Consider the following 13624-nt stretch of genomic DNA (forward strand, 5'->3'; position numbering starts at 1 on the left):
CTCTGCGTGGCTATAAGCTAGTTTCTCAATCTCCTCATGCAAGTTCTTGGTAATTGTGTCATCTGCCCTGTGAGAAAATCTGCCAAATAGAAATCTTGTCAACTTATCCACCTTAGCTCTGTCGGACAACATGTCATTCATCATACGGTGGTGCTCAACCAACTGTTCAGACATGTCATGGCTTATTTTCTTAAGTTTATCTCGAATGTCTAAATAACCATCCTTTCTACTGTTCTGACTCTGGATATCAATTGTCCAATATCATGTCCTCTAAGACTCTATACTATACCTGTCCATTTGGATAAAGTAGAGTGTAACCCCAATAGGTTATAACTTCTTCAAACACCAAGAAATAACATGCAAATGATTAGAAGTAGCATGCAACCATAGATTTTGACATGCAGTTGATTAGAAGCAACATGCAACCACCAAATTCACCAAGAACTAACATGCAAATGATTAGAAGTAGCATGCAACCATAGATTTTGACATGCAGCTGATTAGAAGCAACATGAAACCACCAAATTCACCAAGAACTAACATGCAAATGATTATAAGTAGCATGCAACCATAAATTTTGACATGCAGCTGATTAGAAGCAACATGCAAACATAAATTATGACATGCAAGATTTGGGTAGTTCTCAAAACTGACATGCAAACTTCTACAAACCCTTAGGCTGGCAAGATCATAGCTCTGATACCACTGAAATGTCCCTTTTCTGATTTTATATGATATTTAAAGCCTCTAATCAGATCTTTAAGATCAAACAACCAATATTTCAAAGATCCACCAATTTCTCAATAAACCCCAAATCAGGTATGCTAGAAATAGTGCCAAAAACTTCACAGCTTCATATATTATTAATAAATCTGAAAGGTGAAATTTTTATAGAAATTTCAGCAGCATAATAGCCTACAAAATGACATTTTCAAATATGTATAACATTTACACAACATCTCCCAAATGAAGGACAAAAACAATGCTCATCGAGCTCCCGAAAACAACACAAAATAGCCAGAAACACCACAACAGCACTGATAATCTATCACAGAAGTATAATCATGACCAAATACATATATTCAGCTCCATTTTAATATCTAAAAGTCTGAAATACAACAGCAACCCAAACTGATATGAAATACTCAACTAGAAACACCAAACTCTTACAAAAAAACACACCCAAAAACTCACAAATCAACTCTGCATGAGCATACACACATGGAATGGCTTCAAACTCCCATCCTTAGCCTTCCTAGAAACCTGCAAACTCCCATTCTTGGGTCTCCTTCTCCACAGGTTTGGCAGCCTCTGAAGAATAACAAAGAAATGAGCAAAAATCAAGTTCTAGAATGAGCCCAAAATGCCTCCAAACCCCTTAAAAGAAGGAAAAACCCTAACTCACATCCAAGAGGGGTTAATAAAACATATTTTAATAATAATTTTCATTTATTAGTCCATTAGCTTCCAGAGATTATCCCCTTTTTCTGAAACTTCACCTTTTTGGGCCTGCCTGCCTTAGGAAAGATTATTATTTTTAATTATTTGAAAAAGGGACATGACACCATCAAAGTGTCAAATTTATGGTATATATACCAATGAGATTGTCTGGAAAATCCCTCATCAACTACTCAAACCTGTCTAGTCTAGCCTTGATGTGGCTCTATCTGTGGCTATGCTTGTCTTTTTTTCCCCACCTTTAAGAGTATCTTTCTTGGGGGAGGTGATGTCTTCCCTCTTGCTTCTAGCTAGGGTAGCTTCAAGGGTGTCAAAAATATGAGAGGGGCTAAGGGGGTTGGGGACATGCTTCATGTCCTGAGGTAGTCTCTTCTTTTTGTTAGGATTAACACCACTTTTAGTAGATTCAGAGCTAGAATCATGCTTGGGGGGACTTGAATTTTTCCAACTAGAGGCATTTGCTAGTTCTCCTTGCACTCTACTCACTCTTCCTAGTGTCTATATCTGAATTAATGAGGCTAATTTTAACCTTAGGGCTAGGGTTTTTCTTGATTTTTTGTGGCTAGGACTAGGGCCAGGGTCCAAAGAGATTTGGGGGGTGATAGAAGCCAATGGGTTGACTAGGAGCGATGGGTTTTGGGCAAGATGGTGGATATACAATTTTTTCATGAGCCCTTGATGGATGAGGTAGAAGTTTTTACCCTCTTCTTGTTTCCTCCTAGCCTTATATATACAATCTTCCATAGAATGAAACAAAAGAAACAAGAAGGAAATATGGTCTAGGTTTCTGAAGTGATTAAGAATGGGGAAATGGTAATAGTAGAGTACCTAGAACCAATCCTCTAGGGAAATGTGCCTCATAATAGCATAGAAGATGACATCTCAAGGTTTAGGAAGGGCTTCCCTTGAAAACCCACCACACATTCACACTAGTTCCTCCTTGAATTTGAAGAATTTTCGCAGATTGGTTTCTTCATTAACCTTGGCCTGCCTACGCCAGTTCTTACCTTCCATGAAAAACTCTCCAACCTTTTCAATGATTTCCTCCAAGATTTTGAAACCCATCCCATTAATAGTAACTTTTCTATCCTTCCATGAATTAAATAACTATGTAGAGACATTCTCATCATTTTTCATCATCCCATCTCTAAACAATAAAAGGCCACCCTCTTGCAGATAAACCATCGCCACTTCATTGTTATGGGTGCAAGCCTCCACTCCCACATGTTCAATAAGATCACTAGTGCCCATGTCATCATCCAATTACAAAATATTAAATAAAAAGCATCTAAGATTAAAAGCAAAAGGCAGTGCATAACCATCTGAAAGGTTTCCTGAAAACCAAAAAACCACCCTTAGCGACACATGGTAGCAGTCCCTTTCCATCCATAAATGGCCATCACCAACAATAGTTGGAGTGGGAATTTAACAACTTTTCTTTTTTATCATCAATTGACATTTTTTTGCATCTTAGAAAATCCACCCTTTGCATCCTTTTTTGGCAATACTTAAAGCTCATGACAATAAAATCATTAATGTGAATCATCATAAAATCTTGCCAAATGATCCCATTATCAAGAGCCTTGTCCTCCCATCCATGCGGATAATTGAAGGCTTAGCTCCTGTTGTGATGATTCATATGGCATTATTGTAAGTACACTCATTTTCCATCATAACTTGAGTTGATGATGGAAATTGTCTAACATCCTCGCATTCAATTAACTGTGTGACACTATGGCCAAATTTTTCTGACTCATTTGCCATGCCATTCCCTTCATGATATATGTGATCCATCTGGATCTCATGGCATTCTTCCATCAACCTTCAAATTTCATCAATTATTATTTTGATTAACTAGTTGCTTTGGCCCTCTCCCTTAGTAGCATTAATAATTAAAATTGAGTCCCCCTCAATGGGAAGCTTCTTAAATCCACATGCTCTCACAATTCTCAAACCCCACAGAAGTGCCAAGGCTTCTACTTCATTGTTTGAGCCCCCTCCATAGTTTCTAGTATAGGCAACCACAAAATTTCCCATACTATTATGAAAGACACCTCCCACTGCAGTATTGTCCATCATAGTCAAACCATCAAAATGGAGTTTGATTCAAGACTCAGGGGGAGGGTGCCACACCATCTTCTTTCTAGCCATGGCTTTGGAATTGTCAAATTGAGCCATTATTGGGCCAACATTCCAAGCAAAAGCCCATTTTATATCAAGTCTACTCAGGGGGGTTCAGGGAGGGGGGCTTCCACTACTAGATCCCACTCCATTCTTTTAGGAGTTTAATAACCTGCTAAGCCACCCCCGAGTTAGTAGTGTCTTGTTCCCTAAAAATTCTATTGTTTTTCTTAGGCTTCTAGATTTTCTATGAAACATATGGGGGAAGAATAGACCATAATTTTTTGAGGTAAGGATGGGTAGACATACCATCCTAGTGAAAAAATTGTTGTAACTATGAACAAATTGTTGTAACTCACCATCCATGCACCACTAGACCTCTCATATGGCAAGGGCTTCCCTCCAAACTTCTATGGGAAAAGGGCAATGGATAAGAAGGTGTGGAATAGATCCAAAATCCTAGAGACATAAAATGCAGCAATTAGCAAGTTGATGCCCTATTCTTTAGAGGTTATCCATGGTGAGGATAGACCTATGCAAAGTCATCCACCATAAGAAGTTTATCTTTGGTAGGATCCAAGGGTACCAGACCTTTCTCCAATCTGCCTAGGCCACCTCCCCCCCCAAGACAACTGAGGTAAGCTGACTTCACTATGAACTCACCCGAAGGGGTAAGTTTCCAAACCAATGAGTCCTCCACCAGGGTGAGGGGAATCTTATAATTATGGAGAAGTTCTTGTAGCTCTAGGGAAAAGCCCAACTCTATAGGCTCTTGGTTCTAGAACTAATCCATTGCCTATCTAAGGTGATAAAACTTTGAGTCAAAGAGCCATACAATCTAGTACACATCTCGCACAAAGGTAGGAACTTAGTGTGCATGAGGGGGTTGTCTTGGAGCCATTGATGTTCCCAAAAGTCAATTTAGTTTCCATTCCCCATGATCCAATGACAACCCATCTTCAAGATTTTTTAGGTGTTAACCACATTGTTCCAAATCTTGGAACCTTGGGGGAGAGCATGTACCCAAGAGATTTGATGGAAAGAAGACCCTCCAAAGTACTTAGCCATCACAAAGTTACACCAACTACCCTAAGAATTCACCAATTTCTAGGTGATCTTGGTTAGGATGGTTAGGAGGGCCTTATTCAAGTGTCTTATTCTTCTTATATTCAATCCTCCAAGTGCTTTAGGATGACAAACTTTCTCCTAACTTACCAAACTCATTCTAGAATTCTCTTCAATGCTAGACCATAAAAAATTATGTTGTATTTTCTCAAGAATGTCTCTAAATCTACTCAGGATTTTGAAGATGAAGAGGAAATACACTAGGATTCCCTACAAGGAGGCTGAGAGAAGCTAGAGTTTCCCTGCATTACTTAAAATTTTACCTTTCTAGCCTACCAGCTTTCTTTGGAAGTGTTCAACTAGGTCATTCCAATACTAATTGGGGACTTCTTTTCTTGTGAGTAGGAGACCAAGATAATTGTTTGCGAGAGATGCCTCCTAGCAACCAGGGATACCAATCACCTTTTTTCTCAAACTGGCAATAGTGTTAAAGAAATACATTTTTCTTTTCTGGTAATTTACGCATTAACTAGAGACCAATGCATATTGATTCAAGGTGTCTTTCCATACTCTGGCTTCATGGATAGAGGAGATACCAAATAATAATGTATCATCCACAAACTACTAGATAATTTGTGGGGGGCACTGGGAGGCAGGTTTAATACCCTTACTCCTGCCAGCATTAGTCTAAGAAACTAAATTTATGCTTAAAACCTCTGCCAAAATGATAAAGAGGTAAGGAGATAGGGGTCAACTTGATGCAGACCTTTGGAGGAAGAGAAGAATTTACCAAGAGCTCCATTAATAAGCACCAAAAATGTAACAAAGGTTATATCATTTTTAATAATTCTAGTAACATTCTCATTAAAGCCAAGCTTTGTGAGAATAGAAAAAATTAATTCCCTCCTAACCTTATCATAAGCTTTGGAAATATCTAGTTTAAGTGTCATACCAGGGTTCTTGCTCCTTTCCATTGAATGAATTACCTCACAAGTGGTTATTACCACATCAAGAATCTGCCTCCTTAGCACAAATCCATTCTAGTAGGGACCAATGAACTGATCAAGAAGGGACTTGATACAATTTACCATGACCTTAGCAAGAACCTTATAAATTGTGTTGCAAAGGCTAATGGGTCTGAAATCTTCTAGCCTTTTAGGGTCCTTCGTCTTAGGGATAAGAAAAATAAAGGTCTAATTGAGTTCCTTCAGCAATTTACCCATTCTAACAAAGTCATTAGAAGTGTGGATCACACCGTACTTGACAATGTCCCAAAATTCCTAGAAGAAAGCAAGAGGAAACCCATCAAGACTAGGGGCTTTGTACTGATTCATACTAAAAACAACCTTTTTGACTTCCTCCTCTTTGACCTTACTCATCTAGTCTATTTGTTAAGATTCTCTTCACTTTTCATTAGATTTAGTTAATTTTTATTATTCTATGTTATATTATTTATTTACTTGGTTATTTGTGTTTAGTATTATTTGTTATTAAATTCTATCTAGAAAGTTAATACACTTTCTACAAATATTGTCTCTTGTATTTCATTTTATTTCTTAATTGCTCATTCAAATTTAATTATTTTTTAATTATTTAAATTATCATACTAAATATTATTTCATTGATAAGATAGATTAAATAATTATTATTTCCTATTTTTTATATTTTAGTATTATTTTTAATATAACTTAATTATCATTATTTACCTAATAACATTGTAAATTATCTAATTATTATTAGTAAAATTCTATATTAAAATGGAGATATGACAACCCACCCTTCCTCAAATTGCTTGTCCTCAAGCAATTAGATATCTTTTCTATTGAATTGAATTATATATTTTTTTAGTGCAAATTCTTGGGTTGCTATCATGGATATGTTTGAATCCTTTCTTATAGTCATTAACTTTTTGCATTAGTCTTTCATATAAATTATTTTTATATATGCTCTTTAACCCTATAGGATGGCAAGATCATGCTTAGATACCACTGTAATGTCCCCACTAATAGGGTCAATTTGGGATAAGTAATACCTGCAAAATAATAGTTAGAATCACAACAATAACAAAACTAACTATATCATTCTACCCTCTAATTTAATCCCAATCTTAAAGATGTCTCTAGATTGGGCTTCCTAGCTCATAGCTACCCTGTCATCTTCCTAGGAGCACACCCCTTAAGATTCTTCTTGGATGGGACATACTCTATCCAAGGTCAATCACATATGCATATGTTGACATCATCAGAATATTCTGGCACATGGAGATTATCCATTGATTCTCAACCATGGTGGTCAAATGGAGATCTTACCATCTCACATACCTCATACTTCGAGTCTCATTAATCTCCATGGTGTTAGCCCCATGAGTTAGCACAATATTATCCACAAGGAGGGTTCATTAATATGAATAAATTGATAAACATAATTAAACAAATATAATCCATAAACATACATTTCTTACCTTCTTCTTTTCTTGGTCCATGTTTCTCTATCCTTAGTCAACCCTTCAATGAATTATTCCTTCTAGATTATCTCAACTCTATATTTACTTTGTAAAATTCTTCATTTTCTAATTATAAGAAAATGGTTAAATATACTATTATGTTTCTTCTTTTCCAAGAGTCACAACCTTTCATAATCCAAATCCTTTGAAAAGTCACAACACTCCATAGTTATAATCCTTTCAAACAGTCACAACACTTCATAACTAAAATCTTTTGGAAAAGTCCTAATACTTTATAATCACAATACTTTTTAAGATTCACAACTATTCATAATTATGACCCTTTTGAAGGTGCATGTCCTTTCAATATCATTGATACCCTTTCATAAAGTCACTTCCTTATTTTCTTCATATTACTTTCCTCTTTCATTTTTACTTTTTGAACTTCTATCTTCTCCTCTTCATTTTCCCTCTCTCTAAAATAAACTCTCCTCCCTTTTATATCTTAATTTTAAGGAGTCATGTCTATTTGCTAAGCATCTCTTGACTCTTCATTAGATTTTGTTAATTTTTATTATTCTATGTGATATTATTTATTTACTTCCTTATTTATTATTATTATTATTTCTTCTTAAATTCTATTTAGAAATTAACTCGCTTTCTACAATATTGTCTCTTGTATTTTATTTTATTTCTTTATTTACTCATTGAAATTTTATTATTTTTTAATTATTTAAAATATCATACGAAATATTATTTCATTTATGATATAGATTAAATAATTATTATTTCATATTTTTATATTTTAGTATTAGTTTTAATATAACTTTATTATCATTATTTATTTAATAACATTGTATTATCTAATTATTATTATTAAAATTTTATTTTAAAATGGAGATATGCCAAAGCTCAAGAACTACTTTTGGGTGTAGCTTGGATCTCACCTTCAATTTATATTTGGCATTCACCTACTTGGTGGGATGGTAGTGCTTTTTTCCATGCCTTGTTTTAGAATCCCCTTTTGCATGATAGGCTTCTTGTCATTATGGCTCATGAGCAGGGGCAATATAATATCATGTGCATTAATATTAAGGGATTTAAAATGGGCAAAAAGGGCGGCAATATATTGTCTATATAGGCGGAGCGAGGTTTTCTTGGGGGTCAGGGGATAGGGGTTTATTTAGGAAAACATTACAATAACTTACACATAGTATACATAAAAAACAAAATAAATTTGTTGATTAAAAAAAGGATATCAGTTTTAAGTTATTTATCTATATTAAATAATAAATTTGATAAAAAAAAATTAAAGACTATTATTATCTCGTACATCTTTTAGATATATGTAGTTAAGATATTCATACTATTAGTTAATTTAAAGTAAAAATATTCATATTCAAAAATATATATATTAATTCTTAATCATTTTTAATAAACATAGACATAACATTACACTTCACCTCTTAATTCACTATCTTATAACAATTATATAAATATTTTAAAATGATGAAAAATCATATCATTTATCATATCTCTAATATTGAGACATATTCAATGTGTCTTCTATATATCTTAATTCATTTATAAGAGAAAGAATTCAATAAAACACCCATCATAACTTTCTAAGTTCTTAAAGTTTTCCCCTATGTAATTTAAGAGTTTAAAATTATTGTTTCATATTCTAGTTACTTAAAGCAAATTAGTTATATACACAAAGATATATATATATATATATATATATATATATATATATATATATATATATATATATATATATAACTCTAATAACAATACATTATAACCACACAAAATATACATAAGAAATTTAACGTATTCTTTAATAAATATTTTTACCAAATACAAATGACCCAAAAGTGCACAACTCTTCAATATAGAAATGAAATAAATACACAAATAAACAACCATTAGCATATCCAAAGTATTTTTAATAAACTTTTAATTATCATGTATCAACTTGTTTTTAGGGGTAACTAAAACGAGAGATGATACCATTGTTGGACAACTGCATATATGCACACATTTTTCCTGCTTCCATGATTTTGTAAGGGAGGGTATAACAATGAATCGCGACTTGAATAGTTTCCCTCAATTCAGTGGCAGCAAGCTATCTGGTAACCCGGCCTGCGCTGAAGGAACAAGCCTATACGGTCAAAAAGCTTGCAATCCAGAAATGGCGGGAAACAGCACCTCGTACACAACAAGTACCGCAAATGATTGCGTCGAAAATCTGAAATGTGAAGCGGAGAACATGCAAATGGATCCGCGTAACTACGAATGTGCAATGCCCTTTGAGGGGAACCTGGTGTTCAGATCTGCTTTCTTTTCAGCTCTCAACAATAATTCTAGATTCCAAAATTTTGAGAAATCCCTGATGAACAACTTGAGTTTGCCGCAGGGGTCAGCAGTATATGTTTTTGGCTGCATGTATTTTGATGCAAATGATTATCTCGCAGTTCCCCTCCGGATTTTTCCACCGGTTGGGGTTATATATTTTGAGCGATCGGAAATTGTAAACCTTGGTTACAGTTTAAGCTCGCATACTTATAAGTCGCCAGGGGAATTTGGACCAAACTTTTTCCGTCCGATATCGGACTACTTGTTTCTTGGTAAGAGATTGATTGTTCTCATTTTCATTCTTGCTTCTTCAAACCCCATCGTTTGCTCATTCATCGGATTTTTAAAGCCTAAAATTGTATATATTTTATTTCCAGATCTTTCCAACAGATCGATACGCCTAAGTACAGTCGCAATTATTGGTATAGTAATCGGTGCGGCCGTGTCAATCCTGACCATTTTGGTACTAGGCGTTTATATATTGATGTTGAAAAAGAAAGCCAAAAAGGCAGCTAAAAATAGCAGACCATTCGGTAAGAAAATTTCTTCAAGAACTAATTTAATTGCATCTGCATTTTTCTTCCCTATGGTGTCCCTAGGTGAATTGATTGATTTCTGTTTGGGAGTAATTGTTTTTCTTCAGGATCATGGGAACTTGCAAAGCGGCGAATATGGCGTAGATGCTCCTACTTTGAAAGGCGCAATGTGGTTCACATTCAAGGAACTGAAATAGGCTACAAATAATTTCTCCTCTCTGGATGAAATTGGATCTGGAGGTTATGGCAAGGTATATAGCACTTTCTTTCATTCGATCTTATATTGATACAGTCTGGTCTCATTGTATCGCCATAATTTTGTTGAATTTTATATGGATCAGTTAGAATTCGAATTTAGGATCTTAAATTTGTTCTAGAATTCAGTTAACTGAACTACTGGATGTAAGACTAGCCCATTTTTTCTGGGCTTGGCTTATTGCTGATCTCCCTTTCTTTAGCTACATTAAACATTTGGAACTCCTAACTTGACTTTCATATCATGTTTTTTCATAGATTTCAAAATGGAGTTTGCATTAAAATGCAGGTGTACAGGGGTCTGCTGGCGGCGAGTGGCCAAATGGTGGCTGTGAAGAGAGCAAAAGAGGAATCTATGCAGGGCGGAGTCGAATTCAAGACCGAAATAGAACTACTATCGCGAGTTCATCACAAGAATTTGGTGGGACTGATTGGAATTTGTTTTGAAGAGGGCGAACACATGCTTGTCTATGAATTCATGCCAAACGGGTCCCTCAGAGACAATCTCTCAGGTACTTCTCTTTTCTCTCTGCTCTGCCTCCAAAGTTCAAACTGATCAAGATTTTTCTGCATTTCGATTTTTGAACACAATCCTCTGTTAACAGGCAGAACTGGGATAAATCTTGATTGGAGAAAAAGAATCCGAGTTGCTTTGGGGACAGCTAGAGGATTAACCTACCTCCACGATCATGCAAATCCAGCAATAATTCACCGAGATGTGAAGTCCAGCAACATCCTACTTGATGAAAATCTCAATCCCAAGGTAGCAGATTTCGGCCTTTCCAAACTCATAGCCAATTCAGGCGCCAGAGAATATATCACAACTCAAGTCAAGGGAACAGTTGTGAATACAATTATCTAATCTAAACCCATCAAGCTCAAATTCATACATAACTTCAATGCAATTTTTATTTTCGGATTAGATTGTAAGTTTTTTCATCAACCTTTCAGACCATTCTGTAATTCATCATCAGAATGAAATAGCTCCTATCTTATTTCGATGATGGATCATAGAATATATTTCAAAATGAATCTAGAGTATGATCTGAAATATTGATCCGTCTCATTCTGATGATAAATCACAGATGGTGATCCTAAATATTGATGACAAAGACTCACACACAATCTAATTCAAAAATTAAAATTGTATAATAAATGTATTGCAGAAATCTGATATTGCTAATACATGACCTTGTTGAAACTTTGAAATCTTTTCTCCTGCAAAATTTTATTTCTAAATTGAAAGGTTTTGTGAAATGGGGCCTGGGCAGGGGTACCTGGACCCAGAGAATTACATGATACAGCAACTGAGCCAGAAGAGCGATGTGCACAGTTATGGTTTGTATTGCTCGAAATATTAACTTCGAGGCTGCCCATAGAAAGAGGGAAATATCTGGTTCGAGAAGTGAGTAATGCAATTGAAGGAGGAGGGGTAAATGCTCTTGAGCGTCACCATCTGCTGGACACGGTTCTCAGAAACCCTCCCATTACATCATCTGTTTTGGGAAGCTTTGTAAGCTTAGCCATGCGTTGCTGTGAAGATTTTGGTGTAAATCGGCCGAAAATGAGCGAAGTGGTTAAAGAACTTGAGTCAATGGCGAAAAAGTGTGGATGTAATGATGGACAAGGGGACATAGAGATGGAAAGTGGTTTTGCATTTGGGAAGTTTGCCGTTCGTCCTTCTGCTGATACTGCATCGGGTTCATTCGATTACAGTGGTAGTGGTGGATATATTGTGCCTGCGACTGTAGAACCTAAGTGATCTTTGAGCTTGTGTTCGTGGAACTGCATCTTTGTACACAAATGGTGATGTAATGGATTGATCAATGTATTTTCCCAATTCCAAAAAAATATTTCCTTGCCCACCACCGAACTTGGATTATAAGGTAAGGCTGGAATTGTTACGGTTTTCTAAATGTGGCAAACTTTCTAGTTACCTTGCAAGGAAAAGTATACTTTGTAAAGAAAGTATATTATGTTTGGAAGCAAATTTATTGATGTATGTTTCATGGATAGTAGTTCATAAAAAGTCTTATTTTTAAAAAGAATAAAGATTTTTTATAAAGAATAAAAGGAATATTTGTTATATTAGTTTTTATATTAAGAATAAGGAGTTCACAAAAGCAACTAAAGACCACCTAGAGTCAAAGAATCAAAGAACCAGCCTCACACAACAAAAAAGTTGAATACTATATACAACTAGATCAAAAAGCAAAAAAGGACTAAATCATAAAATAACAGTTACTGCAGCACATCATCAAAGGTGTCCACCCACATTGTCCAACCCATATCACCTTCCATCCAGACCAAATTCTTCTGATCTTGAATCTGCTTTAGCATGTAAAACATCTCGCTAGTAGTGTTCTATGGGTTTCTTTTAATTTCCTTGTTGATTCGCTAGATAGTTTGGTTGAAAGCATGAATATTATCCAGGTGCAGCCTCCAGAAGTAACCATTCTTAACTTCATTAGCAAAGAATGTGGCATGCCCATCCTTAAGCAGTCTTTTGAATTTAGCCTTGTTGACCTTCATAGTTATTTGAATCTGTGATTTTTTTTGAAATAAGTGAGACTTCGAAAAGACTCAATAAGCAATCTAGGGACATTTGAAATTTTTCTTCATTTCTGCACTTCCAAATTTGCCCCAAAATGTTAGCTGACAGAATATCCCAAGACATGTTAACATCTTTCTTAGCATTATAAATAAATCCAATAATAACTCCAAGAATATTGAAAGAAGTAGGGATAGAAATACCAAACATCAACCAAACCTCTTTAGTAAAAGAGCATTCAAAAAAAATATGTCTTCCCGTTTCCAGGGTTCTGCAAATGTTGCACATATTAGTATCAGAAAAAGAATTCCTAATAGGCAACTTATTAAGAATAAGTAACCACTTGAAACATTTGATTTTAGGACCAATAGAACTTTTCCAAATACTGTCAAAAATCTTATTCCATGAAGGAACATCTAAGCTAGCATCCCAAGTATCATTAATATGTCCGCAAATATCATTATTGCTATTAATAATAGAGTAGATGTTATATTAGTTTTTAGAATAAAATATATTATGTTTTTATATAAAGTGATTTATAAGAATTTTTTTTTTATAAATATAAATTGAATACTAATACTAATACTATGTTTTTATATATAGTGATTTATAGGAATCTATTTTTTATAAATATAAATTGAATATTAATATTTATTGTATCTAGGTAATGTTTATAGAGTTATCGTATCTATACGATGTTCATAAAGTATTAGGACTTCTTAGGAGGTGACAAATAGTCATGCTACTCTATTTCAAGTGTGTATTAGTTGAATATTTTGAGGGAACCCTATGATTAAGCATGGCTTCCATTGAAATAATATTTTGATGAATGACCAC

General features: G+C 34.8%; 1 pseudogene; it reads left to right on the forward strand.

Moving 5' to 3' along the window:
* Positions 1 to 12094, forward strand: part of LOC149565099 (leucine-rich repeat receptor protein kinase HPCA1-like) — a 50226-nt pseudogene extending 38132 nt beyond the window's left edge.
* The last annotated feature ends 1530 nt before the right edge of the window (positions 12095 to 13624 follow it).

The sequence above is a fragment of the Cupressus sempervirens genome, chromosome 3, assembly GCF_028749045.1.
Source record: "Cupressus sempervirens isolate cs-2001-9-10 chromosome 3, ASM2874904v1, whole genome shotgun sequence".
NCBI classification, from domain to species: Eukaryota; Viridiplantae; Streptophyta; class Pinopsida; order Cupressales; family Cupressaceae; genus Cupressus; species Cupressus sempervirens.